The 27,907-nt window shown below is 41.1% G+C and overlaps 1 long non-coding RNA gene across 4 annotated transcripts; it reads left to right on the top strand.

Annotated features, from left to right (window-relative positions):
• The first annotated feature begins 38 nt into the window (after nucleotides 1-38).
• On the top strand, nucleotides 39-23,889 carry LOC116783903. 4 transcript variants are annotated; one of them, XR_004355891.1, is made up of 5 exons: nucleotides 39-668; nucleotides 2,097-2,207; nucleotides 2,956-3,042; nucleotides 5,921-5,979; nucleotides 8,314-9,175. It is a non-coding gene; the product is annotated as an uncharacterized LOC116783903 (long non-coding RNA). The 4 variants fall into 4 exon arrangements; XR_004355889.1 differs by having other exon boundaries at nucleotides 1,992-2,207; XR_004355890.1 differs by lacking the exons at nucleotides 39-668; nucleotides 8,314-9,175 and adding exons at nucleotides 20,333-20,425; nucleotides 20,835-23,889 and having other exon boundaries at nucleotides 675-2,207.
• The last annotated feature ends 4,018 nt before the right edge of the window (nucleotides 23,890-27,907 follow it).

The following is a 27,907-nucleotide window of genomic DNA, read 5'->3' as shown; positions in this document are numbered from 1 at the left end:
GCAAGTTAGAAACTTTTTCTTTTCTTTTTTTTTTTTTCTTTTAAAGTTACTTGGTGCTTAGCGAAGTAGGTGATCAGACTGTTTCCTGACTGAGGTGAAAAAAAAAAAGCTCAGCTCACAAGGGTTTTGGGTTGTAGCAAATCCCCTCAGGAGGTGCAGTGAGGTCACAGAGTTGACATGGTGCCACTCCTCAGGCCGCTTCGATTTTACCTCAGGATCTTCCTGGCAGAGGACAGGGATCACAATTTACACACAGAAACACAGGTACCCCAAAACAGCACAGGGAACGGGCAATGGCCACCTCAGGTGGGTCAGCCAGTGCTCCAGGAGACATAAATCTGACCCAGGGGTGGATCAGCCCCATCACCTTGGCAATAAAGGACACAGTGAGGTGGGGTTTAATTCCCCAAGATCCCAGGGAAACAAGCCGCCATCTTGAGCACAAGCCGCCATTTTGTGTCAGCTTTGCTTTGTTATCAGGGCCCATTCCCCCATGTGGAGCTCACTGTGGGCCACCACAACATAGTGACAAGTCCTTTTGAGAAAAAAAAAAAAAAAGAGAGGTTTAAAACTTAAACTTCTAAGTCATTTTTTAAAAAGAAAAGTTTTTTAAAAAGTTCCAGAATAATCAAAATCCAGAACGTCTTCAGCAACCCCATAATTTGCAGGTGAACTTAAAAGTAGTGACACAGATTATGACTGCAAAGTCTGTATTGCTATCAGTACATTAAGCCTTGATGTAACAACCCTTTCTGCTTCGTCAGTCTTGCAGGCTTTGTGGTTTTATCATCAGTGAAAGGACCAGCTGAAAAATTGCCAATAGAAAGCTCAGTCGTAAAGGGTAGAAATTCAAGATTGCCACAAAGCATTTCATAGGGTTTCCCCTTTTAGCAGCAGCTGTCAAAACAGACCGTAAGAGGGTGGTGCTGGGGTTTTGTTGTATATTTAAAAGAAACAAACAACCACAGATGCCCAGTCCAGCATCAAAGAAACCATCACCATTTATGGAGAGAATTCACATTTTTAGCTCAATTTGAGCAGTGCTTGAGGTATCTCTTACCTGGGGTGAAACTACGATTCTGCCAGGAGTGAAGAATATTTTCAGAAGTAAATTGTCTCTGAATACTTGCCTGGGAATCAGAGGATAAGCCTCTGTTTAAGGAAACAGCTTTTTTTGCTCAGCTATTGCAAAGAGGTGTCCACATAATTAAACTGAAACGGAAGTGTATTGGGGATCTTCCTGTTTCCGAGTTTTTTTTCCCTGCCCACAAAATTTCACCAGAATAAGGAAGTAAAACAAATCAGATGTGGTTTATTTTGTCATCCAGACATTTAGCAGATACCAGTGACGGTATTACATTGCAAGCAGACATCTACATTGTTACATATCTCAAGACAGTTTGTTGTTGGTTTGGTTTTTTTTTTTGATCCAGGAGAAAACACCATAAATTAAAAAACTCAAAATTTGTAGAAATTGTATGGAGAAAAAAAATAGAATGAGTGTGAATGAATAGTAAGAGACATGATCCTAAAGAAACAGAACTGATTAGATATTCCTGTTTTTGTTTTATTTGTAAGTATGTTAGAACTGGAATTGCCTTTTGTCCCCACAAAACCACTGAGGATACTTTAACATCAGCAAATTAGTAGGACACATTGATTTAATGAGAGGTTGGGGCTCAATGCAAAACTTCCCAGCTTGTAAATATGAGTTGTTTTGAGCTCATTTAGCTCTTTTTATTCATGAGCGAGATCACAAAAGAAGAAAACAAGTTCATGCAGTTCTGAGGAATAATGAAGTAATCAAAAAAAGGCTATTTCAAAAATAGCCATTATAAGCTAATAGCCAAACTAAAAGTAAAAATAGGTGCACAGGGGTCTATTTAATTGCTAATGGGTACAGTAGCATAATGCAATCTGTTACTGGTTTTGAAAACTGAAGTCTTTATCTATATTAATATTGTCCAGAAAGTTCTTTTCTTCCGTTTTAGGCAACAAGACCACATGACATCCCTTTGACTCCTACAACACACACCTGCAGAGGTAGTTAACATTTTTAAATAAAAGTTTTCTTGTACTAGTAAAAGAAACTACAGCTTCAACTTCATCCAGATGGAAGAATACCTGAAGCCTGAGCCATCCTTGATAACTTGCAGCTCCTCCACAGCTCACACAGTGTAACATTCTGTCATATAAAAGGGTTTAAGGTACGTATGCTACAAATCATGGAAAATAACTGTGGGTTTGTTGGGTTGTTTGTGGTTTGTTTGTGGTTTTTTTTGAAAGAGAATAGGTACAAAGTTAAAGATTTTCAAGCTTTTATCATTCATTACAAGAGTTTAAAGCCCTTAAAGGCAGTTGCACAGGAACGTAATAGAGAATAATAATATCACTCATTCAAAAAAAAAAAAAACTAAAAAGAAAAGTTTCTTGCACATACCAGGCCACTCCCGAAGAATCAGTTTATTATTTAAATCCAGATCTTTATTAATAAATAACAGCAACTAGTAGGCCCACAAAAAATAGTATGTGAACGTTACTAGCAAATTTTTTACAAGTCCGTTTTGGACACTGCAAAACACAAAATTCCCACATACATGTTTTTAAAAATCATCAGCCCCAAGGCTTTACCTGAGAAAGACTCTAACCAGATTAGAAGTTGGTAGCAGGCCCTTTGGCCCTATAAATAGCACATCCCTGTGTCTGTGGGTGGGACTAAGGAATCCTCTTTTCCTGTTGGGCTGAACTGGAGACAAGGCTTTTTTCTCCTACTCTGCTCAGCAGGGCATTAGCAACCCTCCCCCCAAAAAACGTGAGCCTCATTTAGGCACGTTAAAACCTCTGTTGCCTTCAAAGTTGCTACAAATTAGCAAATTAGGTGATGCAGGGGGCAAGAAGAGCCAAAATAATTATAGATACCAGGGTGGTTTTTTTGCTTGGTTTTGTTTCTTTCAGGAAAGCCTAATTATTACAGAAGCAATTTCCCTTCAAGGTGATACAGCCACCACTACTGCTATTTTCAAGAATCCTTACAAGAGAAAGGTGTGTATTCTAATAAGAGTGAAAGTGTACAAATCCTACCAGTATCAACCAGAAATACTATCAGATTGCTGTTATTTGACTTCCAGTTGGCACATTGCTGCAAACAGCTGAAGGCCACAGGCCCTGCCCTGGAGGATTTATCCTGGGTGCAGTTCAACTGCATTTGTTTCTGTCTTTGTTTTAAAGCACTCTGCGTTGAACATTCAGTCCATCTTCCCTTTATTTTAATCTTTTTTTCTTCTCACTGCTGAAACCCAAGCTTGAATATAGACTGTTGAAGTCAATTATATGAAATCTTGCAGTATCACTCAAAGCCCCTCAAATTTGCTGCAGGAGGTGAGCACTTGTAGCTTCTCTCACTGTTGCATTGTGATGCTCTTGTGGTATTTAACGCTGACATTTTAGCCCTTCCACATTTAATCCCCCCCCCCCCCCCTTTCTCCAGACCTCACTGTTGCTTAAAATATCATGGCTAAATTTACTCTAGAGATGTAACATCTCTGTATTAAGACCATTGACAGCAAGGCATCAAGTTTCCCAGTTTCTGCTGAGAAACCTATTTGTGTTAGTGCATCTGCTCAGAGTCCCCTGCTCTGGCTGTGCCTGTTCCGTTGTCACTGTGCTCGCTGCCCCTTCCTCAGCACTTTGGAAGTGATTACTTTTTGCAGTATCAGGGGATCTCCAACATCCAGGGGCCGTGTTGCTCAACTCAGTCATTGTCTGGGTGCGCTGACACCCATTTCAGAGACTCCTGACTCCATTTGGTGTGACTGGCCCCCCTGATTGAGATCACCTAATTACAATAATTAGGCAGCTCACCTCAGGATATTATGAGAGCAACCCACCCAAACCTAAGTCCATATGGTTTGCAATAGCTAATGAGTCAGTTAATGTGCTATGTCCAGGAGTAATGGACACTCAATATGGATGGCATGGAGACATCATTTACCAACTTCCTGACTGATTAAGGCTTTTCATGTAGGCACTTCTTGTAGTTTGCATCTCCTGGTAAGTTCAAAGTATTAAAGGCTTTTGCATGTTAAACAGAGCGGAGGAAAACAGCTGAGGCTTTTAAAAGGCAGGTAAGAAAATACTCCTCTCTTTAAAGAAAATACAGAAGATTGGAGATCTTGGGAATTTCATCTGAAATATAATACTGGGAATTATTTGTAAAGTGCTGCTAAAGTACAGGAGATGACAATGGCAATAGGTGACATGTGCTTTAATGTAAAGTAGCCTGAATGAATGACTCCCACACTTCTAGAGGGGCCGCTTTAGCCTCTGGAATTTGTGTACCCAGTCTCCTTCAACACTCCCCCTGCTGCCGATGCCATGGAATTGAGCCCCAGTTCTGAACTAACCAAATCAGGGCATCAATACAACAAGGGCAAACCTGGCAAGAGAAGCACCAAAAGCCCTGAAGCAAGTAAGGGATGTGTGGCTTTTGAAGGAGTTACAGAATCTATCCAGCCAGGACCGGGATTCCTGTCCCCGAGCCTGTTCCTACTCTCCTGTTTTTCATGGCTGTTGGGATGAGATGTGACTCCCTGTTCCTGTCACTGTAGCTGAAAAGACAGTCAGACCCTGGCTGTGTTCCTTATCTGTTGGGTGTCAGAGGTTTTCTTACTCGTGCCTTTAGAAAGCACTTATTTCTGAGCACTGAAGGAAAAGTGTTCTCTTTTCCATGTTTACTTTCAGAAATGTGTGAAGAGGTGATCTGAGTTTATTGCTGCTCTGGGAATGGCTTGTGTTTGCAGGGAGAGCAGGATATCTAGTGGCTGGAGCAGAGAGGGGGATCAGGAATGATTTCCCTTATGGGACTAATTCCTGGAGTCCTAATCCTGGCTCTGCTACTGACTGATTTTATACGAATAACTTCATTTTTGTGTCGTTTTATCCATTTGAAGCACTCTGGGTGGCTTGGTTGGAGGCACTGAGATTCTCAGCAACGGGATAAAGAGATTACAGGAGTATTAGTAGTAGCACACCGGTGTTCTTGGTCAACAAGAAGCAGTAACTTCTTTTGCAGTGTGTGTGAAAAGGTTTAGAGAAGCCAAGAGGAATTTGGCAAAGCACTCAGGGAGAAGGTGCATATAATCACTTCAGTCTTTCCATTTCTCAGATTAACCACATGAAGTTGTTCAAGAAGGGAAACTCATCTGTCATAGCATTCATTATTCACATATCAATGCTACTTTTTATGTATAAACTTAATTATGATGAGGGGATATATTAAATATGACTCGTTTTACTGCAAGATTGATTTTTTTTTCCCCCTGACCTCAGAATAAATATTGATCTTCATGATCTTTAAATGTAGTGCAAAGGTTGTTTTATTAATGGCATATTAATAGAAAGTAGCCCTGACCATGCAATATTAATATATTTGCATTGTTATTCTCAGATCCCATCCAGAAGGAAGGAGGCAGGGTGCCAATGCCTTCTTTCCCAGGAGAGATTGATTTTAATGACTGTTAAGACTCCTTTCAGTTTGTTGTTGTGTTTTGGTTTTTTGGTTTTGGGGTGTGTTTGGGAGTTTTTTCATTAAAAACAGCGGTGAAGTGACAAATCCAGTGTATGATATGCCTGATAAAATAGTGCTGTGTCATGTGTCCAGCATTCCCAGGAAAGCAAGGCACTGTCCTGACCTGATGGTGCTCCACTACCCACTGCCATGGGGTCCATTCCATGAGCAGAATCACAGTGGAGAGAAAACATGGGATAATTTGGTGGTTTGGGATTCAGTGTCTGGGGCTCTGATTTCTTCAATAATCAGGCTAGGAATTTTCTTAACAGCTGATTTTTAAAAGCAGTTGTCTTAGTCAAGTGAGGGTTCGCTTCAATTAATTTATTTTTCTCTTCTGATTTACATTTATAGTGACTCTTGAAAATCCAGGCTTGGAGCTGCTGTTCTAATGGTTGGCTGAACCAAGGCAGGTGTGTTGTTTTTAAATACTCCTCACAGAGGAACTGTATGTGATTTTTTCCTGAAGTCTGCTCTATAAAGAGCAGGGATACGAGACCACACACTGAAATAACCTTTAAATAGTTCCTATAATTCCTGAGAAAACAGTGCCCACTTAGCTAAAGGATGCCTTTTATAAACCCTGTTTTATCAGCAGTCTTTCTGTTTAATACATATTTTGAGTGGTTTGTGCCAGGTGACACCAGTCAAGAGACAAGATGACAACTTCCATTCCATAGTTTATTAGAACCAAAGGAAATATATATGTCCAGTATCACACATTGCCCTACAGGAAATACTTACAATTAAGAAAGGGCTGTGACATAAGCCACTAAAAATCTGGTAACCTGACTTCAAAACCGTGCAGCTTTAGAACTAATTTTGACAGAAAGAATAATCACAGTCCATCATGATAACTGGAAAGTGGAATAAAAGGCACTGCTGCTTTGCATCGTGCCAAAATAACTTGGTATCTATCTTTGCTAAGAAAACTGATTTGCTAGACAAGAGAAGTGTGATAGAACCAATTCATTTGGACTTCGAGGTGTTTAATGCAGAATTACATGGGAAACTATTAATTAAGCTGGAGAATGTGTGAATAAGTGCAAAAAGTGTGAAACAGTGGGCAAGGAGTAATAAACTGAAAGGGGAAATACCAAATGGCAGAGAGGTTACCAGTTTCCAAGGGATCTACCTCAGGACCTGTGTCATTCAGGATTACTGATTTCATGGGCAACAAAACCAAAATAGATGTGTCCTTAACCAATTTGCTGAAGAATAAAGTTGTGAGGCACTGGAGTATTGGTGTAAGAAACAAAACAGAATTTCATGACACAAAACTTAATGGCTTTGCTTCTTGAAACTGCTGGTATGGAGGAGGAAGAGGAGGACCATGAGCAGGTAACAGGACTTCAGATATCTGAAGAAAAGTCAGACCTGATTCTAGGTTGTATCAAATCAGATATTTTTATGCTGAAATTCAGAATACATTTTTGGTGGTCTTTCACTGAGAATTCACCTTTACAGCCCTGTCCACTCTGTAAGTGTTAAATCATGAAAGTTGTCTCAAACAATGCAGAGGGCAGTGATCACATCCAGTTTTTCTGTGAAAAGCAGAGCTGGATTATGGAGTGGAAGAGCGACTCTTCTGCTGGAGAGCAGTTCTTGTAAGAAACAGATTTGATGAGAAACTGTGAAGAAATTTCTTGCCAGAGGCAGAGTAAGCAGAATTCTGTGGTTTTTCAGATGTCAGGTGTGTCGAGGGGTAGGAACACAGGGAAACCCCTTTGAATAAACAGTAAGTGGTAGGGAATTAATTAACTTGATAGTTGGATGGAGAGCTGGGCAGAGAACAGAAACAGGATATTTGTTTTGTACCTTCAGAAAGGTAATAAGGAGGCTGAAGGTATTATGATGTGTATTATAGGTAGGTATGATAATATTTTAGGGTATTCAGGGCTAGATTTTGCAATCAACCCATCTTTCTCTGCTTCATGATGTGAACACCTATTACTTGCATATATTTTCATCCCTTGCACAGGAGAAAAGGGCAAGAACTGATGAGTTTTGAGATAATTTTGTTTTTTCCCCATAGGATTTTCTAGGAAAAGAAGTGATTTCAGCCAATTTAAGCACTGTTATTAGTTTGGTGCTTCCAAAGTGTAGAGATACAATAATGGCTATTCCAGTAAATTAAGACAATGGCATTTAACAAGTGTTCCAGTAACATCCTGGGCTCAGTTTGTCCCAGAAGTTTTCAAGGGAAAATTGGACCTGTTTACTCGTTGGCTTAATATTTTGATGAAAATGTAACTTTTTTGCACTTTTCTCTGACTTCAAAAATTAGTAACTAACTTCCATATTAGGGATATCAGCAGCCACAGTTAATGTATGCTACTGCAGAGGGTCCTGTGAATTTGCTTGTTTGTTTGTGTGTCTGCTCTTGCCTTCTCTGCTTCTGGGTTGTGATATTTTATTGGAGCACATGATTTAAAGGAGCTGATTGCCTGCTGGGGTATTTATCCTATATAAATTCTACATTAAGTGACAAATTTTAGACCCATCAGATCTGGGCAGAAGACTAAGTCCGTCCATTGAAATCGTATTTGTATCATTACTTTCTAATGAATTCTGTACTACAGCAGGTGTCAAATCATATCTGTTGTTTTGCAATCGAGGACGAATAGAAGATGTATTGCTGTTGCAAATGAATCTAATATGAATCTAATGAGCAGTAATGAGCAACTGTTTTGTCATTATTGAGGCAACCACTGTGATGCTAATAAACTCTCATTTCTGCTCTTTAGAAAAAAGCACTGACCAGGATTTATAACGTGGCCTTAATGTCCCAAAAGCCTGAGGCAAAAGAGAAGAGTGGAACCCCTAAACTGAGCATAATTTAGTAATTTTCTGTGTGGCAGGCTTCTTATTTTCTCTTATTAAACGAAACCTGGTTTAAGTTTTCAAGCTTTCTTACATTTGAAAGGAAAAAGATGAAGAATGAGTGTCTATTAAGGGAACATAAAGTTAAGGAGATGGGCATTCTGCCTTAATTTTCTTTAACATAAGTACACTAATTCCGTACTTCCACACTTGACAGTGCTTTTGTAGTGATAAAGGCAACTGTGTGCAACTGTTTTAAAAGCAGTCACTTTAAAAGTAACAGGCCATTAAATCAATATAGAACTGTAATATATTTTGGAGGAAATATCACAACTCTTTTAATTGAAGCTTCTTTTTTTTTTAATTTATTTGCATTCTCCATGGGTCCTAAGAGTGCTGAATAAACAGAAATACCTTTGACACAATAGCATCAATAGCTGTGTACCACGTAACTGAAATGTAAACGAGTTCTGACTCCTGTGTGGCTCTGCCTTTCCCTAGTTTCAATAATACATGGAATGATACATAAAGCTGTGGAAAAGGGACAGCTGGGTACACGGTGCTCACAAGTGGAGCACAGGAAAACCAGTCAGCACTGCTTCTCTAAAAGCTAAGTGCTATACTTCCATCAAAAAATAATGCTTCTGTGTATCCAGTCTTCATGGACTCATCTCTCTGTGCAATAAAGCTGGATGCACTGGAGAGATCATTCCAGTATTTCATTTGGAGCTCTGAACTGTTCTGTGTAGGGTGCAGCTGTTTGCTTTACTACAGTACACTGCAGACTTGCTTTAAGTGCTCAGTGGAGACTGCGTGGCCAATATTTAAGGTATTCTATAGCCACAGCAGTGGCACTGTGAATTCCTGAGCGAGCCAGGGGATGGGCAGTGGGGCACATCACAGCAGCCATCACTCAGATCTGCAAATAGGGCAGCAGAGGGGGTGTGAAACCAGAAACTCTTCCTTCAGTGCTGGGGCATCCAAAGGACTTTGGGCCCTCTGAGCAGGAGCTCAGTTAGCAACAGTTCTCATTCACTGGCATTCCAGTTCCATGTCCTGCTGCAGGAGGGAGGGGAGCAGAAGTCAGGCTTTCCTCAGTTGTCCTGCCGGTGCTGTGCTGTTGTCAGGATGGGTCATTGCATTCAGCTTCTCCTCCCAGCATCAGGAATACAGGGATCAGATTTACTCACCCTTCAGGGGCATCACAGGATTGGGTTTCAGTAATGCTTGATGTGCAGAGTTGAAAAAGGCAGCTCAGCCCAACAGCATCAGTGTTCTAGGACTCACCTTTCTAGATGTATCCACACTCATTCCAAAATTTACATGGCTTCTTTCACTCCTGAAGGAATTAGTTCTCATGCTCCTGAACTGTTTTGTACCACAAACCAAGGCATGGTGAGGGGAGACAATCAGGAGCTTTGCTTTGAAATTGTAACCCTGGTCTGAACTAAACCCCTGATGGAGATGCATCCATAGTCTGGAAGGAAAGGTAAAGCAAGAACAGGCCCAAGTCTAAGTCCAAACATTACTATTAAACTACCACCTTTAGTCAGGAGAGTCTGTGAGTTGCACATGATGTAAAAGGATTGTGATTGTAAGAAACATCTGATTTCTTTGTGCATTATGGTGTAATGTACTGTATTAATTTCTTCATTGGGGATTTGATTCCTTAGATGATACAGAAATTTTTGTGACACAGCACATCTAATGAGGGCTTTTACACTGGTCGAGGAATTAATTGTACCATACACAGAAGTTACAATTTGAAGGTGTAGATTAATATTGCATAAAAGTTCAAGACTATATATTTTGCTTTGGTATCTACAATTTCACAGAATCATAGAAATCAGGTGAGATCACTACAGTTTTTCTGCCTGTATGAGATGGAACTGCCCTGTGTGAGTGTCTGTCCCTCACACTGTCATTACATCACTCCAGTGACCTGCTGTAATTGAGTGGTTCATCCCATCGGGGCTTTATGGAAAGTAGATTGGCATGGGAAGGCATTTGAGGAAATCCCTTAAGGATGTAAATATCACTTGCAGGAATCCAGAGGCATGTCTTTAAGAAAAGAAAAAAAGATTTCCTTCCAAGAATCCCAGCCTTCATGTGCTACTGCTTTTTACATATATAATGAAACAGCTGTTTAGCATAACCACTGAAAGCACTGAAAACACCAAACCCAGCCAGTCTCCAGAGACAGCCTTCCCTTTGCTTTTGGCTCTCTCCTCTGTTCTGTTGCCTCCTCGGAGTAAATGTCAACAACAAATTAATCAAGGGGTCATTAAGCTCTAATAATCTATCCCAGTCCGTCCCCTTGTTCACACAGAATGGAATCACAGAGTCATTTAGGTTGGAAAAGACCCTTAAGATGATCAAGTCCGACTGTTAACCCAGCACTGCTGAGGCCACACTAAACCAGGTCCCTGAGTTCCAAATCTACTCCTCTTTTAAATCCCTCCAGGGATGGTGAATCCATGACTTCCTTGGGCAGCCTGTTCCAGTGCTTGACAACCCTTTCATGGAAAAAATTTTTCCTAATATCCGATCCAAACATGTTCTGGTGCAATTTAAGGATGATTCCTCTCGTCCTATCACTTGTTAGCTGGGAAAAGGGACTCCCCCACCCACTGTTCTCTGCCTGCCTCTGTGGGGCTGGAGCAGGGAAAAAACACACCTTCCAGGCTCCCCTGTTCCCCCCATGCCTGTGTCCATGCACAGGAAGGCAGTAGATCTTCTCTGTTGTATCCTTCTTGTTAATGTGGCTCACTTCAGCACCTGGGGGAGTCAATTCTTGGGGAAAGGAAGCTAGAAACCAGCTGACACCCTAGGAATTTTGGGGAGAGGTTTTGGTTGGCATGTGCTAAATTTCTGGCAGAGGTGGGCATGAAACATTGTAAGGAGAAAGAAGTAGCTTTAGCTGTACAACAGTTGTGTGCAACGTGGCTTTATAAAGTCATATAGAGTTGTATTTGCATTCTTATGAAACCATTATGAGCTCTACAAGGGCCATGTGTAATCCAGCAAGGATGACCACCTGGATCCGATCCCCTTTGGATTGGGAAGTACAGTCTTGCACTTTTCCTCTGTTCAAGAGCTGACCCCGCTCTTAAGGAGTGAAGGGCACCTGAATCCAAATGAGAGAGACAATATGCATAAAGCAAATGGAGTTACATTCCCTATTCTAATAGGTGGCAGAAAATCCATAAGGAAGGTCTGTGTGAATTTGTCCCCAAGGCAGGTAAAGAAGCAATAATGCAGCCAAGGGAAATGTTAGCCCCACAGCAGAGCAGCACTAACACCACAGAAGGGCTGTGTGTAAGGACATTGTATAAGGAGGCCATTCCACATGGATTTCAAGTCACAGGATTGGGAGAGAGGAAGCAAATCTGTACCTCAGCTTTCCAAACATGGCCTGACTTTAAAATGTCCAGAAACCATTTTGCTTTGCTTTGTGTACTGACCACAAAATATGAATTACAGAAGAGGAGAGAAAGATTTGCAGGGATCTTGTGAAATTAATTCTTCCTGACAGGCTATAAAAGTAATCTTTGTTACAAAATAAATTTCTATCAGCTCTTCCATCCCACCAAGTTATGACAGGCCACAAATTCAGCCCCTTTAACTGACTTGGGTGTGGAAATTACAGGGTGAAGTTTTATAGCTTGTGATTATTAGAACAGATGATCACAGAGGCTGTCACAGCCTTTACAGCTCTGGAATTTCTAGACCTTTCAACTGTATTGTTAGTCAGATATATGCATTATTTTTAGTTTCATAGCAGTTGTGCTCAGTAGTTTTACATAATTTTGTAATCCAAAAAGAAAGCAGTTCAGTCTGTATTAATGCCCTGCAGAAGGCACTTGTTCCCCCCAACTGGGTGAATTAGAATTGCTTAATTTTCACAACACTTTCTTTCTGTTTCTAAGTTCCCAAAGTTTCCCTCAAGCTATCAATGATCTTGTCATTCCGTAGCTCTCGTGTGCTTTGTTCCTTGACTCTTTAGTGGAGTTCCACTGTGGCTTTTAAATCTCTTTTTTTAATAGCTAAATGCACAAGGGAGTGAGGTTCATTTCTAGTTTTTGCAAGTTAGTTATTGTCCTCAGTTTTTCTGTACTGATACAGGCTTAGTTTTTGGCAAAAGGAAGAGCAAGGTAATTCCAAACACACTCTCTGTATTTGATTCCTCACTACCGTGATGCTTTTGTATTTGTCTAATGCAAGGCTTTAATTTCATCACTGTTCTTACTATTATTGCTGCCATAATAATAGCTTTTTAAAAGAAGAATGTTTAAGGGAAGAAAGAGTTTTATGGATTAGACAAAGAGGTCATTTCTAAACAGAGAAAGCTTAAAAGCCACCTTCCTATTGTAGCTGGGGACAAAACAGCCTAATGAGACCATTGCAAGCAATAATCATGGGGATAAAGCCACAGATGAGCCTCTGCAGAAGGTTCTGGTGACAGTCATCCAGCTCCTGATTCCTGCAGGGAAATCCAGGGAACACAAGGCAAAGGACATTCAGTGTAGTAAGTGGAAAAACGGTAATAAGACATTTTACATCCCAGGTTTAAAGAGATTTTAGAAAAAGAAGTAAAAGAGCATCAGGAAAAACACAATTACTTGTTCTTTTGGGTAGGAATGCTGGAGACTTCTGTAACTTCTAGGAACTTTGTTTTCAGTGCCTGGGATGGTTTTTCATTTATTTTCCTGAGGGCTCCCCAAGATGTATTTTTAAGGTGCAATGGATAAACAAAACCTTATTTGCAGTTTCTCCTTCCAACTTTACAGCGAAAACATTGTAATAAATGCAGAATGCATACAAAACATCTGTCAGAACCTGACATTATTTCCTCTTTATGGCTCAGAGTGGGCTTTCATTAATTGGTTGTAAAATGAAAATATCAAAAAGCTTGTTCAAAATGCACAGTAAAACCCACAAATGCTTAGAAGGCCGTGTTTATAAGGGTGATTTTCATACTGGCATTTGCATGAGTCGAGGAACACAAGCAGATGAAACAGAAATGTAGACAAAGCATTGGAAAGTCCAAGAGTGAATTATTCTTCTGCTGTTCTTCAGAATTTTGCTCTTGTTAGAACAGGCAAGTTTGTTGCATGGTTCTCTTTTATTTTAAAGCACTCCTGTGTTATAATGTGCTGTGAGCTGGTGTGGGAGGGACTGTCCCCAGTGACATATGATGCTCATACACAAGGGCATTTGAGGATTTGGCACTTTTGCAAAAAAAAAATCCAAAAGCTTTGTAGTTTATGCATCCATCTACTCACAAGTCTCTTGTCTGCACCAAGCTTTAGACTCTGGATTATCATAAAAGGGAGGGGGGAAACCTGTTAAAGAACTTGCACTGCTTTGAAAGGGCAGCAGGTGAAAGAGAACCAGCATGTGCTTTTAGCGGTGTGATCACAGCACTGAAGTCACTCCCAGCCTTTAAAGGTCACCTCAGGTCTCTGCTTCATCGAGGTACCACAGACAATTACTGTGACGACTTAATTAATGAAAATTTGGCAGTGTGGGTACCAAAGGGAGCCAAACAAACTCACCTGTATCAGTATTTAGGCTCTGATGAGAGTTGCATGTTTTGGAGGTGCCTGTCCAAGTTGGACAACAACCAGTCCCAAGAATGTGCATTCTTTCCCAGGATATCTCAATCCATGTGGAGTTTTGTTTGTTGTAGTTGGGTTTTTGTTTGGTTGCTTTCTTTTTAATAAAAGCATTGATTTCCAAGAGAAGCTCAGGAACATGGTGAAATACCAGATGATCTCTAGATTCCAAGGAATGTGTCTAAAACATATTTGAATGTTATATTTTTATATTTTAATCCGTAGAATTGTACCTTGTGTGAGAGACGTGTAGCATTCCAACTCACTACCAAAATAGCTTTTCACAGGTGCACTTTAATTTAAATCAAGCAAAAATTCTTTCAACTATTTTGCTCTCTCCTCTGGTTTTCCCCCCTTGTTAAAATTGTCGTTTAGGGATTATATTTACTAATGATTCATCATTTTTCTATAATTCTGAACAAATCCACTGAGTAAATTGCAACATAGAGAACAGCATATCTAGAATAACTTTAATTTAGTCAAGGTTTGTATAGCATTCTATTAGTGTTATGAAATCTTAGTTTATTAAAGGAAGATTTCCTGCACAAATGATTCTTGCAGAAAGTTTTCAAAGATTCTTCCAAGCAGTTCTGTCAACAAGACCTTTGTCATTATACAAAAACATCACAAAATATGGTCCATATCTCTTCTTCTTAAAAGTGTTTGGCTCTTCAATTCAGAAGGAAACTCAGCTGAGTCTTGGACACAGTTTTTTTGACAGGATTATCATCCCTGGGGCAGGTGTATTTACAGTCTGATTCAGTTTTTCATATTGCAGAATTTTCATTCTTGGAAACTGCTGTGGTGATGGAGCTGTTGTGTGTAATGGCAGCTAAAAATTGCATCCCAAATTCTCTGTGTTTCTGCTGCCTTCAGCCTGCTTTCTGAGAGCTTGCCTTAGAGCATCCTCTTTTATTTTAAAGGTTATGTTTGTGGGCAGTTTTGTTTGGGTCTTGGAGGTGGCTTGGTTGTTTGTTTTGCTTTAAAGAAAAGTTAATTTCTGAAAGCAGTTTATCCATTAGTACTTGTTAGTGTTTCACATGATAAGCAGCGACCTACAACCGCAGGTTGGAAAGTTGGAATTCTCAAGTTCTGATCCTGGCAGAAGTGTGGGCTGAAGGTGTCCACAGATTCTTGCTATGTTCAAGTATCTTCTTGTATTTGCTAGACTAAAGAAAGTCTATAAGGACCATGTCATAAACCTTATTACCTGTGTTATGGTCTTAAGGAATCTGAGCCAAAAAAGTGCTGAGTGTTGCCTCCTGTTGCTGGAGCAGAGCTGCAGTGAACCAGGGCTCAGGCTTAGAGCCTCCCCTGAGGAGCAGAGTGACAGCAGTGACAGGGGACAGCTCTGCCCAGGAGTGACACTGCAGCGTGAAGTCCTTAAATGTTGTAGAGACACAAAAGGAAAGCCTGACTTTGGGGCTCTTCTGAAACTAGAAAGCAAAACACCAACATAAACTCAACTGAACAAAAGCCCAGCCTATCCAAGTGTGTTAGTTCCAGGTTCTGTAAAAAGAAGCTGCTTTGGAGTAAACCTGACCTGACAGTGACCTTCAGAACAGCCTGATCTTCCCAGAGGAGCTTCCTAATTTGTACCTGTAATGAACACATCATCCATGCACCCCATTCCTGCATCGGAACACGCCGGGTTTGTTCCATTCTGTGATGAAATACAGATGTATTTCCAGACGCACCAGGAAGCTATTTCTAAATCATCTTTTGCCCCACTGCTGACTAAATAAAGTGATTCCAGGCTCTCAAGATTTAAACCAGGTTCCTCTCTAAACAGTTATTGAGGGTTGCTTTACAGTCCCCGTGACCACAGAGAGAGTCCTGCTATTTCCCAGGATCCTTGCCCAGCACATGCAGAAAATTACCAAGTTAATAGCTCACACTAACCATTTTCTCCCACAGCTTTCAGAAGCTTTACTCTGTGCTGCAGTGTGCACAGTCCTCACGCTGACAGAAAAGCTGAAGCCTGTCCCTTTCTAACCATATGGTCCTCGTGTTCTTCCTAGCAAGGCAAAAAACCCTCTTCCATATGCTTGTTTCCCAGGGCTGGCCTTTAAAAAGCTCAGGGAATGGAGCCACAACACCTCTGAAGGGAAAACTGGGACTAACTTCTCCTGTGGGTAGTTACCTAGAGCAACAGATTTCGGTGTTAGCAGAGGCTTCTGGCTCTGTGAGCTGTTGTGGCTGTGCAGAAATGTGTTGGTGACTTCTCCAGCCATCGTGTCAGGGGCTCACTGCTGATCATCCCATTCCCGTTATTTTTCCTTCCTTCACCCTTCAGACACAGACTTCCTGAGCCACCCCGCTGCAGTGAGGTGCCTGATGAGAACTTCTTTATGTTAAAATAAGAGAGAAAATAGTTTTCAGTATTTTTGATATTTAACGAATGTTTATGTGTCCCACCAATGCCGACAGAAATACCCAGAGCATCACCCAGGTGGCTGCATAGCAGCCTCTCCTCCTTTCCCACCATTTAGGTCCTGCTTTTATGAGAAGTGTTGCAAGAGGAACTGGAAAGATCCTCTGTTTCCAATACTGACTCTCTGCATTTGAATGATGCTGCATTTTGAAGTCCTGGACTCCATCCCCTTCAACTACAACCTTTCTTATGGAAAAATCCCTTTGCTCTGTGTAAAATCACTAACCATGACCCTTCTCAGGGCTGTGGCTGGCCATTGGTGTATTCTGGTTAGATTGGAAAAGCAAATTAGTTCTGGAGTGTCTAGGCCAGGTCTCCTAAACTGCTGCAAAGGGAGTTAAAAAGTTCCTTTCAGGAGTAGCAAGACTCTCTTCTCTCTCTCTCTCTGGCAGCAACAGAAGCAGGAGGGTGATTTTTCCTGACCTGAATCCATGTTTATTCTGTGCCATTCCTCTGTGTCTCCCCATTCTGGGACAGAGCAATAGCAGACAGTTTTCATGGCTCTGGTGACCTTCCTGATGCCTTTTGGCTTTCCGGAATCATTTGGCCTTATGTGGATGATGGCGATGAAAGGTTAGAAGAGTTAAGACACTGAACTGAAAAAAAGACAAAACTTAAAAGCAGTGAATTTATGGCTTGGTAGGCTTTTATTTTGCATGATTTTTACGTGATACATCAGGGAAATACATGAATGAAATATTAAAAATCTAATTAGGACAAATCCAAAAGGTTATATAATGATTTTCACTGTTCTCTGGAACAGTGACAGAAAAAGTCACACTTACAATAAGTGATACCCATATCAAGAGTTCTTAGACTAAACATTGTACAAGCACAAACTCAACTGACCCATTTTTGGTGCTGGCAGAGTTTCCTCTGGGAAAATTCCTTTTGGGGTACTTTCTCTTTCACCTGAAATTCTAAGTTAATTCAGCCTGACCGCACTGACAGTTTGGGGATCTTTTAAACCACTATTCAGAACTTTTTACTGATTAAAGCAGATACACAGACATCCTATTTCACATATATAAGAATGTACAAACTGTTTTCAAGGGGGTTTTTGTGTGGTAGCATTACAGGCATGTGAAGGTGAAAAATGAGGGGCCTATGACTCTTCAAACTGCCAATTCCAAAGCTCTCAATAAAAACAAACTGATCCCATTGCAGGGAGCACAAATGAAGTCTTCCTTTTATGTACTTAGGGACAGGCAAGAGTTTAAGACTTTTTGAGCTTAAACAACATTAAAGCTCAAGTCTCCTTCCCCCTGATGAGCCGAGACATCCCTTCAGCAAATTGTTGCAGGGAAATAACTCAGCGTCTGGTCATCAACTCCACCATATTTTCCTCACAACACCATCAGCAAGCAGATGCTTTGTGTAATCAGAAATTCCTGCTTACTAACAGAGAAATCACAAATATGACACATTGCCCAACATTTGGGTGTTGTGGTTTTTTTTTTTTTATTGTGGGATGGCTACAGGAATTTTAAATATGCAGTATAAAACTGGTGAGGGAGTCTGTCTTCTGTAACTTTCCTAAAAACATTGAGTCTCCCCAGTCACAATTTCCAGGCCCTTTCTCTTGTCTCATTAAGCCAATATCCCTTTAGAAATAAGGCAATAAATCCCTTTTTTTTTTGGAACCTGATGACTTTTTATTAGCCCACTGCTGTGGCCTTGTTCTCTGGGTCTTTATCCAAGTCGTCGGTGAGGTCTGGCCAACCCACCCTAGAGAGTTTTCTCTCTAGGCAGCTATCTTATTTTGGATATCCTGGTTTTCACAGATTTAAAATTCTGTTCCTTTCCTGTGGATAGGACATGCTTTTGGACAGCCATCCTTTCTTTCCAGAGGAACAAGATTTCCCCAGGACCTGAACCAGCTGCGGAGGAGCCTCTGAAACACATTTAAGAGAGCAGAAAAAGAGCATTAGAGTTGTTCATCCTCTTCCTCCTTTATCTCCTCAAGTTCTTTGCAGTCTTGTGACCTTCCCTCATTAGTTTCTCTGGCCTTCAAAGCAAGAATTCATGTGTGTAACTTGCTTTTTAAAAAATATTTTAATTGTATTTACCCCACATGATAAAATATGTCTTTGTTGTCGAAGGTTTTTGCATCACTGACAATACCAACCCAGTTGGTTTTCAGAATTCCTTTGCAGGATCAAAGGAAAACTGCCACCAGGCACAGAGTAGGTTAATTTTATACATCCTCTTGTACCCTCCAACTCATTTTAAAGCTGGTCAGTAAGGTGGAAGCCACTCTTGATCTCAGAATCCTGATATGTTCTGTAATCTCTCAGGGCTGGGAATTAGACACTGACCTTCTCAGGGTGCCAAATGCTGAATGTTAAGAACATCTAAACGTTGCATAAAGCTGTGGTTTGACCCACTAAGGATATGCAAGAATAGAAAAACCAGTTTATCAGCATTTTGTCACTCAGGAAAAGCTGTTTTTTCAGGCATATCTTGAAAAGCCCAGGCAAACATGCCCCTAAGCCTGTGAGTGTAACCTTGCCTGGGATCCCCAGAAGCACACCAAATTTCAAGGCAATTTGAGCAAGTGTGTGGATTTTAGGGCACTTACAGTGTCGACCTTTAAACAGAAATAGGTACTCAACCTTGGAGAGCCTGCACTCCTTGATAATTAACAGGAGGATTTAGTTCTTAAATTGTATTGTGGCGCTGTAAAACTCTTTGTTGATATTATTAAAATGGAATTTTGGAGGTGTGTCAGATTTAGATTTTGCTCTTACAGATTCTAATGAATAACACTGCTTGGAATATGCCAGAGCAGGGCTCTCCTTGAGGGTCCGTGCATCCTGTATAAGCACAAAAGAATATTGTGGCATTAACTACAAATGCTGTGATTGTTGTCACACACCCCACAGCTGGTCAGATGTTGCTGTGTTGTGGCACCACGTGATTCCAGTCAAGATCAGGTCCTTACAGTGGTAAATACTGCTAAACAATCTCAACCCCAAAACAGTAAAAACAAAAGTAAAAGGGCAGTATAGATAAAAAGATAATGTGACAGGAAAAACAGAAACGGAGGTAGAAAGGGAAAAAGAAAGTTCTTTTCATCCCTGAGCACCTCAGCACCTTTCCATGGACATACACGTGTATTCTGGAGTCAGAAATCTTCACTTATTTCATGATATTCGAGCAGTAATCATAAATCTTTCTTTTACATATCTCAGTCCAGTTTCAAGCTCTCCTAAGAACTGGGATAACATGTTTAGTAATGCTTCTTTTATCCTTCTTGATGTCACCAGTCTTGGACAGCCAGCTGGATTCTGTGGTCTTTCCAAGCGTGTTCTGGTTGGAGTCCAAGCTGGAAGGAAAGACTTCTAAAGCAGTAGGATGTTTTCTCAGATTCTGGAGACAGACTTGCAGTTGGTGTAAGTGGCCATAAAACTTCTTTTCTGTCACCTACTTATGTCTTTTTTTGTTGCCAATTCATCTGCAAACCCCTCTTCTCGTGGAGAGTGCAATGTGCTTGTACTGAAGATGGTTTTGCTCGTGTGAAACTGCCCTTTCCAGGGGGAAGTCCAAGTTCTTCATCCACAATGTTTATTTTTTCTTGCCTGTCATTAATACAAATGTGAGATGGACCCGTCCCAGACCCTCCTGGCTCCCCAGTAGGTAGGAAAACCCCAGGTTGGAATGTGTCAAGTGTCTGCCATCACCCTTTGCTTGCAGACCTTCAAGCAGCATCTTCCTCTCCCTCTAGCTCCCTACAAGCTATCCTGAAAAATTAATATCTAGTTCCTCAGACAGGGGGACTGTGACATAGATACATTAAATAATTCTGTCAAGGGCTTTTTGTGTGCCATTTTTCTGAATGTGTTGATACAAGAATCATAAATGTAGTCTGGCCTGCTTTTGCTTTTTTAGAATCCTCATTGCTTGTTGTTCAGCATTTTCATCATAAATTCCTGTGCCTTGAGTTGTTATTGAAGACGAAAATGTGGATTCAGAGCTGCACAGGTAATGTCACAAGTCTTCAAGTGTGTGTGTGAGTGTATGCAATGATCTGTGTGCACACACATAAAAATCAAACTTCAGATTTGATTTTATCTGCCTAATGTTCCTCAATTCACCACCAGAAACAGTAACAAAGCAGTGGAAAGGAAGTGGTGTCTGCCCTGCTTCCTCCAGGGAGAGTTCACTGTTCCCAAACAAAAGGGGCAGGTTTTCATCCATTAGAGGAAGTAAATAGAAACTGAGCAAGATACATTTACATGCTTTAATCGAAATAATACACATTAAAAACTAATGGAAATATAGTTAATATTTTAAAGTAGTTAATAGTATAAATAATTTACCTGAATTCACAGGCAGATTTCTATGTGCAAATTGCCAAGCCCCAGTGACTCGAATATTTTTTCTTTCTTAGTTGTTCTGTGCGTGTCTTAGAAGATTTCCTTAGCTTGAAAAGAGCTGTGGAAGGAAAAACCCTTCAGCCTGTTGGCCTGACATTGGAGACACAAATTTGAATATCACATCAGACAAGTTCACTTCTTACTGGTCTGTCACCCCTGGCAAGTTCTTTGTCTTCTAAAATGTAGGTGTTTTGGGATGTGGAAAATTACCTTGTCTGTACTTTTCATGGCCATGTGGTATTAAAAGACAGCAAAAGTAGACAACTAACAAGGGAACATCTTTACAAGAGGGCAAAGAAGCATTTAGACCTGTGGGAGATGACTCTTTCCCCCTCTCTCTTTTTTCCCTGCACACACACAGAGCCCAGGCCGTGAGTGATCAATGCTCTGCCGGGCCGGGCTCCTGCTGCACTCACCAGCTTCTAACAAAGCAGCTGCTTCCGTGGGCTCCTGGAGCAGCTCCTCAGGACAGGGCAACATCCTCCCAAACCCAGGCTTTGTTTGCATCCCGACTGCAACAGCACACGAGGGGGAAATGGGAATTCAGAGCTGCCAGCTACACTATCTCCGCTATCAGCTCACCAATAAGGCCCAGTACAGACCCGCAGAGCCTCTGGATAAATTGTATTTTCCAAGGGTTAATTAAGCTGTCTTGAGCTTCTGCATGAAGGGGAACAAACTGGCACTTGCAGCGTTTTCTGAAACCTGCTGTCGACATTGCAGTCCCTGCTGCTTTTAGCTGTATCGATCCGCTGCCTGACCTGTGAAATCCTTGATGGCTGCTAACACTGGAAGCTTACTGGAGCTTTCCAAGGGAGCTTCAGGACAGCTTGTGTAGTCAAGTACAATTACCTGTCCCTCCAGGAGAGCCAATTAGTTCACAAAGAGCTGGAGCAGAACAAATGTTTTGTGTGTGATTTAGAATCTTTAAAAAAAAAAAAAAAAAAAGGGCTTTGTTCTGTCTCATTCTTTTGTTTCTAATTTTATGATTATTGCTCCGCTCATGACAATCCGCACTGCGTTTCCTTACGTGTCTCATCAAGGACTACTTGGGCATGAGAAAACAGATTTACAGTTATTATTTTTCCAACAGCAAAAAAGCCTCCTGTGCGATGCAAAAAGCCAGCCTTAGCCATTTTAAATACCATGGACCTAAAAGTAGAATGCTCACACACTGGGTATTTTCAGAGCTGTAGATTAATGTGTTTAAAACACGCAGCATATGCAGATATTTGTGCTGTAGTTTTTATAGCACATATATACATATATGTATATATAGTTATACACAGATCTCACTTTAAATTCTGGGGCTTGATTTGCTGGGAGTGAAAAGGCAGCAACTGTTGTACCAAAACCAGACCATAAAAAGAGTGGAAATTAAAGAGATCACCGTCTATAACATAACCCAGTTAACGCAATATTTATAACTTTTAAAAATAAAAATTAAAGACAGTGAGCCAAAATTTCATCTCTGTTGCTCTGAAGAATGGTACTGTTTGGCTCAGGTTCTCTGGGGCTAAAAGAGCAGCACTGGCTTGGGAACAAACTTCTTCAATTAATCTGAACTAATAATTCAAATAAGTAAGGACCCAATAATTTAAGTGGTCAGTTACAGTGGACCGATTCCAAACTCCGCAATGTTCTACATATAAATCAGAATGCAGCAAAAGTGGTTGCCGTAGGAAAATGTGGAATGTCATCAGAGGTGTCCTGAGGTCAGTGATGATGAGTTTCGTAGGAATTGCACAGCTCAGCCCGTTGCTGAAAATGAAGTCCTTGAGGGTTTTGATTTTTTTGGGAGCTAGGTTGTTTGTTTTTAATCTTCCTTTAGAAGAGTGGTAGAGAGTAGTTGGGCAGATAACTGTAACTTTAACTGTAACTTTTTTTTCCTACCAAAGTAAATGGTAAAAAATCCTTACCTTTTATTAACCAGAGTAAATTATGATGTGATTTATGTTAGAAAATTGGGAGTAATTGAATTCCCAGCTGAAGAAAACTCTTGATTCAGTCCGTATGCGTAAGAAAAAAGGCTTCCATGCTCCTGTACTGGTGAGGACTTTGTGAGAGCTGGAGTTTGCAACCTTTCCCTAAAGCATGAGCTTATGCAGGAGATGGCTGCTGTTTACTCACTTCCAGAGGTTTTTTTTTTATTGTCACCCTGAATGTCACCAAATCATAGGCATCAGTTTGGGAGAAGAATATAAGTTTGGCTCAAGTGTTTTTGTGAGCTCCTTTTCATCAGGGATAGAGCAAGTTCCCACAACTAATTCAGCCTCTGCTGTGATCAAATGGTTGGTGAGGGAAGGAACCACTTGACCAAAGCTTGCCTGGCTTCCACTGAGTTGCCAACACGCTGCACCAAGTGTCAACAAGTGCCTGTTCCCCTCTGCATTCTGTGCTCTTGTGGTAACACTGCTGAGCCATAAAGCCATCAATTATTTATTTGGGAAGCGTTGCAACTGTGAGTGGCATTTCTGGAACCTGCAGCTTCACAATTAAGAAATAAAGCAATTTCTTCTGCTGTCAGTGGCCTGTATCTCTGCTTGCTGAGCTGCATGCTGGGCAGCCAGAGGAGGAATTGTAGGGGCACAATGCCATGGATTTGCTTTGCTGGTGTAATTACTTGGCAGCATTGTCAATATTGTCTACCTCACTTAGCAAAAAAAGGGATATTACTGTGAAAATCTCAACAATTATATTAAAGGAAGCCTTACTCAGGAAGCATCAAAATTGTATTGCAGCAAGCCTGCAGAACAATTCCTTTCCTTGGATTTCTCCCTCTCTTCCTTGCTGCTTTATCCTGAGTCCAGAAAAACCCCATGATGTGGTGGGCAGAAGTAAGGAGTGAGTGTTAACCAGCACAAAAGCTGCAGCATTCCTGGCAGGGCAGTGATTTTTGTCCTTTGGGTCAGGGTGAAGCCCAGCACAGCAGCACTTTCAAACTGACTTAGAGGAGGAGAAGCTGCAGAGGAGATGGGCTTGGGAAGGGTCAGCAAAAGCAAAGTGCTGAGGTGTAACTGTGTGGGGGAGGGAAATGTTACCATGTTGGTGGTACCAAATATCCTTGATAGCAACAGTCAGGGTCTGATTCTGGAGACTCATTTGTGCATCTTTGGGTTTCTGACTCACATCTCCCTTACAGAAGGGCAACTCGTTAAGGAAAGATAAGAAGCGATTCTTACCATCAAAATCTAGCAAATATTCACTGATTAGGTTTTACCCCTTGATGCCAGAGCAGGCTCAGATCTCTGGTTCAGGAAAATTTAGGCAGTGGCTGCGTGCAGGGTGAGAGAGGAGCTGGCAGTGGGCCAGGAGAAGCATCGAAAACATGGGCAGAAATGGTTTCTGTGGCTTCCAGGTGCAAAAGGCACCTTTTGTCCTGTACTGGGACAGTCACTCAAGAAGATGCCACATTCCTGTGAAATGGAGCCTTTGCCTGGCTACACCGTGGGATTGAAGGATTCTGGTACTGAGAGGTGCAAAAAGTCAAATTTGGGTTGGTTGAGTGACAGAGGCCTTTTGGGAAATTCTCATTCCCACACCAAGTGGTTGGAAATCAGCAGCAGAGTGGCCTGGAGCCTGAGCACTTCATCTTTTGGACTCTTTTTTTTCCATTCCTTTTTCCCCCAGACTGGGTTTCTCCCTGCAGGTCATACTTTCTTCTTCTATCGTTTAAGCAGTTCAGTCATCTTTTTATTCTTTTACTACAAGCAAGACACAGAAAAAAACAACCAACCCCAAAATTCTGTTTTTCTGTAATTGCAGCAGCAACTTTCATTTCAATATTTCAGCTGACTGAGGAAATTTGACTGAATAGCTCTCGTGGAAGAAAAGTATCTGTGCTCCACAGTTCAGTGAGCTACTGGAAGTGGTGCCTGGGGGATGTCCTGTCCACTGGTATTAAATTTGTAAAGCCTGGCACTACAGATCCATGTGCAGCTAAGTTAGAAAGAAAAAGTCCAGTTAAGGTGTAAGTGTAATATAAGCCAGGATGTTTATTAGTTAAACATTTCTGTTCATTCCTCAGCATTAAAATTGTTGGAGCTTTTCAAGTGCAGGGAATACTTCATTTCACTTATCCACAGTAAGCATGAGCTTCCTGGCCAGAGAGGTGGTCACAAAAAACCCCCCAGACTTAATGTGAAGTCTACAGTGTCCCCACCCACTGCTGCAGCTCTCCAGTGCTCTCCATAAAAAAAACCAAAACCAAAACCAAAACCAAAAACCAACAAAAAAAAAAGGATTTGGGCAGATTATAACCCTTCTCCCAACATCTGTGACATAGCACTGTCCACAGAACACTTGGGCTTTAATTGTCTGCAACAATTGTCTGGAAATGAACCTTCTCAAAGCGAGTTTGAATCTTCCCTTTTCCATGTAAGCAACATTTTTATGTTCTCAAGGAAAAAAAAAATCCCCCAGCACTGCGAGGAGTGCTGTGTTCCACTTTATGAACCCTGAGGTAATGGCTCTGCTCAAGTGTGTGCAGGAGCCTGTTAGTGCCTGGGAAGACATTTGGTACCGATTGACTGGGAACTAAAGCATCGTTTCCCCTCTCATCCCAGCATCAGGATAATATTCCATTGGAGCCCCTGGTTTGATTGATACATCTCAGCAGCAGGACACTTAGGCTTTTATGTCAGAAAATGAAAATGAAATATTTTCTGTCGCTGAGCACAACAGCCTGGCACGCAGTAGTTAAAATCCAATGAAGTTCCAATCAATCCTGTAGTTACTAAAATACCTAGAATGTTGCATTTTTGTTCTTCCAGGAAAATGCCATAAAGTTAAAATGGTGACTAGTCAGTATTTGGTCTTTTAAGGCTCTAAAATTTCCCAGCCTGCCAAGCTGCTAAATATAGACAAGCAGTAGCATAAAAAGCAGTTTGGAATACACAATATCCAACTCACCCTTTCTGCAAACTAAAAACTCTGTATTTTACAAGCAAATTTGACCTACTGATAGTCAGACAGATACATTTTGCCCCTTGCTCAACTAGGGCATCAAGTTCTAAAAAGCCTTTCCTAAAAATTCTAATAATCTAGAAAATATTTAACTTGAATAAATCCCCTCAGCGTTGGGATAATCTTGGATTTTTTTAAAGCAAAAAAAAAAAAAAAAAGTAAAGGTTGTTTCAACTTTTTATATGAACTGCCTGTCTTGACAAGTTCTTAACTTCATTATATTGTGCCTCATTAGTACTTTAAAACCTGCTGAAGCTAAACTGCATCTTACTTGCCTATTAGTTCAACCTTAGGCCCATCAGCAGAGCATTACCCAATGTCTTGGGAACAATTAAGGCAATGCCTTCCCTACCAAACAGTTCCTAAGTGGACAAAACATATTTAACAGTAGAGTTTGTGGCACATGGAATGGAAATGCAATGAAAGCTACTGGGAATATGCATTAATCCTAATGCTGAACAAGTTCCTAATAACTCACTTGAAACTCCTGGGGATATAGTATCAAGTATGTACTCTCTAAATGCTACTAATGAAACATTTACAGTCTGCAGTGATAAAAGGGAAATAGAGGAGTCTGTGGCCAGTTAAAGGGCTTCTTGAACAACACCCAGAATGCAAACGTAAGATGTATGTGATTATTGATCTTTTCAGCAGAAAGACTTTATGAATAATATTCATACCATACCATTAGAAGCTAAAGTAGCCTGGGAATGAAGCATCAGCAGGAGAGCAATTGATGGATTTAGACAGGTCAGACAATGTCATTCTGAAAGCAGCTAATCAATATGGACAAATGTGTCAGAAAGGTGATTTGAAAAATGACTTTATAATAAGGGAAGGAAAAAAAGGCAGGTTCCTTAGGTCCCCAATTTTTCCTCCCTCAGAATTGCATATTATTGAAACAAGGTTGTTAACTGTTTCACGTTCCCAGAAGCAGCAAAAAGAAAAAAAAATTAAGCTAAAAAACCCCCCAGGGACAAAGCTCCAGTTTCACCCACTGACAAGAAGTGACTGGGCTGAGCCCTGGGGAGTTTTGCCCAGTGCAGCCACCGTGGTGTCCCTGCTGCCCAGTTTTACAGCTGGGCCACACATTATCCCACCTCCTGCTGAATCCTCTCTGAAGCCGCAAACTTACCTCCAGGATCTGGGCAGCATTTTGTTGGAAAGGGTTGTTCCAGCACTCCTGAGGAGACACAGCTTCCTGAGCTGGGTTCTTTTTTGGTCTGATGGCTTTACCTTGCTGGCCTGGGAAGCTTGGTTCTCATTCCAGCGGTGCGAAGTGGCCAGAGAGATGTGCTTGGTTTCCAGTTGGACGTTTTCAGGAGCCAACTGCCAGCCTTTGGATATTGTTAAGCTTTTGTCTTCTAAATTAAGAAGTGCACATCCCACTTTAGTGTGATGTTCTTTGCTCTTTCAGTTCCCCATGGCCCATCAGCTGCCTGAACAGCACCTGCTTGTCAGGGCTTGTTTGATTTCATACTCTGTTGGCCAAACTTCTGCACTGGCACCTCTTCTCTCCAAACCCCAAAGAACATCCAGTGATGTTCTCACTATGTTGAGGGCTCCAGGTTAATGCTGAGGAACTGTTTCTACTTCTGACAAAAACTTCCTCTGTGACCTATTGGATAAGTAGCCAAACCTGTTCTTTGCTACCATTTTCACCTCAGTAAAATAAGTAGAAATGTACTTCACCACTTGAGAAGTTCATAGTTACAAAACTCCCCTGAGACATTCCAATGGAAGGGGTAAAAGAAAAGGTTTTAAGTACTTAGAGGATTGTTGTTATTCCTGCTTTTGTCAAAAACATGGCTACCCTCAATTTATTTAAATCTCAAAAAGTAGGAAAAGTAGATCATTGAAAAGCAAGGGATGTGGAAGTTTGGCACCAGTTCCTTGTTCCTTTTAGGCCCTGCTGTGTCAGAGAGCACTGTTAACTGCTTCAGCCCCTCTCAAATTCTTCTCTATCATCCTTCCCTGTGTGACTCCCCTCCCTTTGATCCGGTAGTTAAATGTGTCAGCTGAGGAATGATGTTTTCTTCCGCAGAATGGCCTTTCTTTTTGAGGCCCATCTGTGCCATGTCACCTGAGCTGGAGTTTTGGTTTCAGTATCCTGGAAGTATTG

The sequence above is a fragment of the Chiroxiphia lanceolata genome, chromosome 3 (genome assembly GCF_009829145.1).
Source record: "Chiroxiphia lanceolata isolate bChiLan1 chromosome 3, bChiLan1.pri, whole genome shotgun sequence".
NCBI classification, from domain to species: Eukaryota; Metazoa; Chordata; class Aves; order Passeriformes; family Pipridae; genus Chiroxiphia; species Chiroxiphia lanceolata.
The sequence above is the reverse complement of the archived record's forward strand: the minus strand, read 5'-3'. Positions and strand labels throughout refer to the sequence as shown.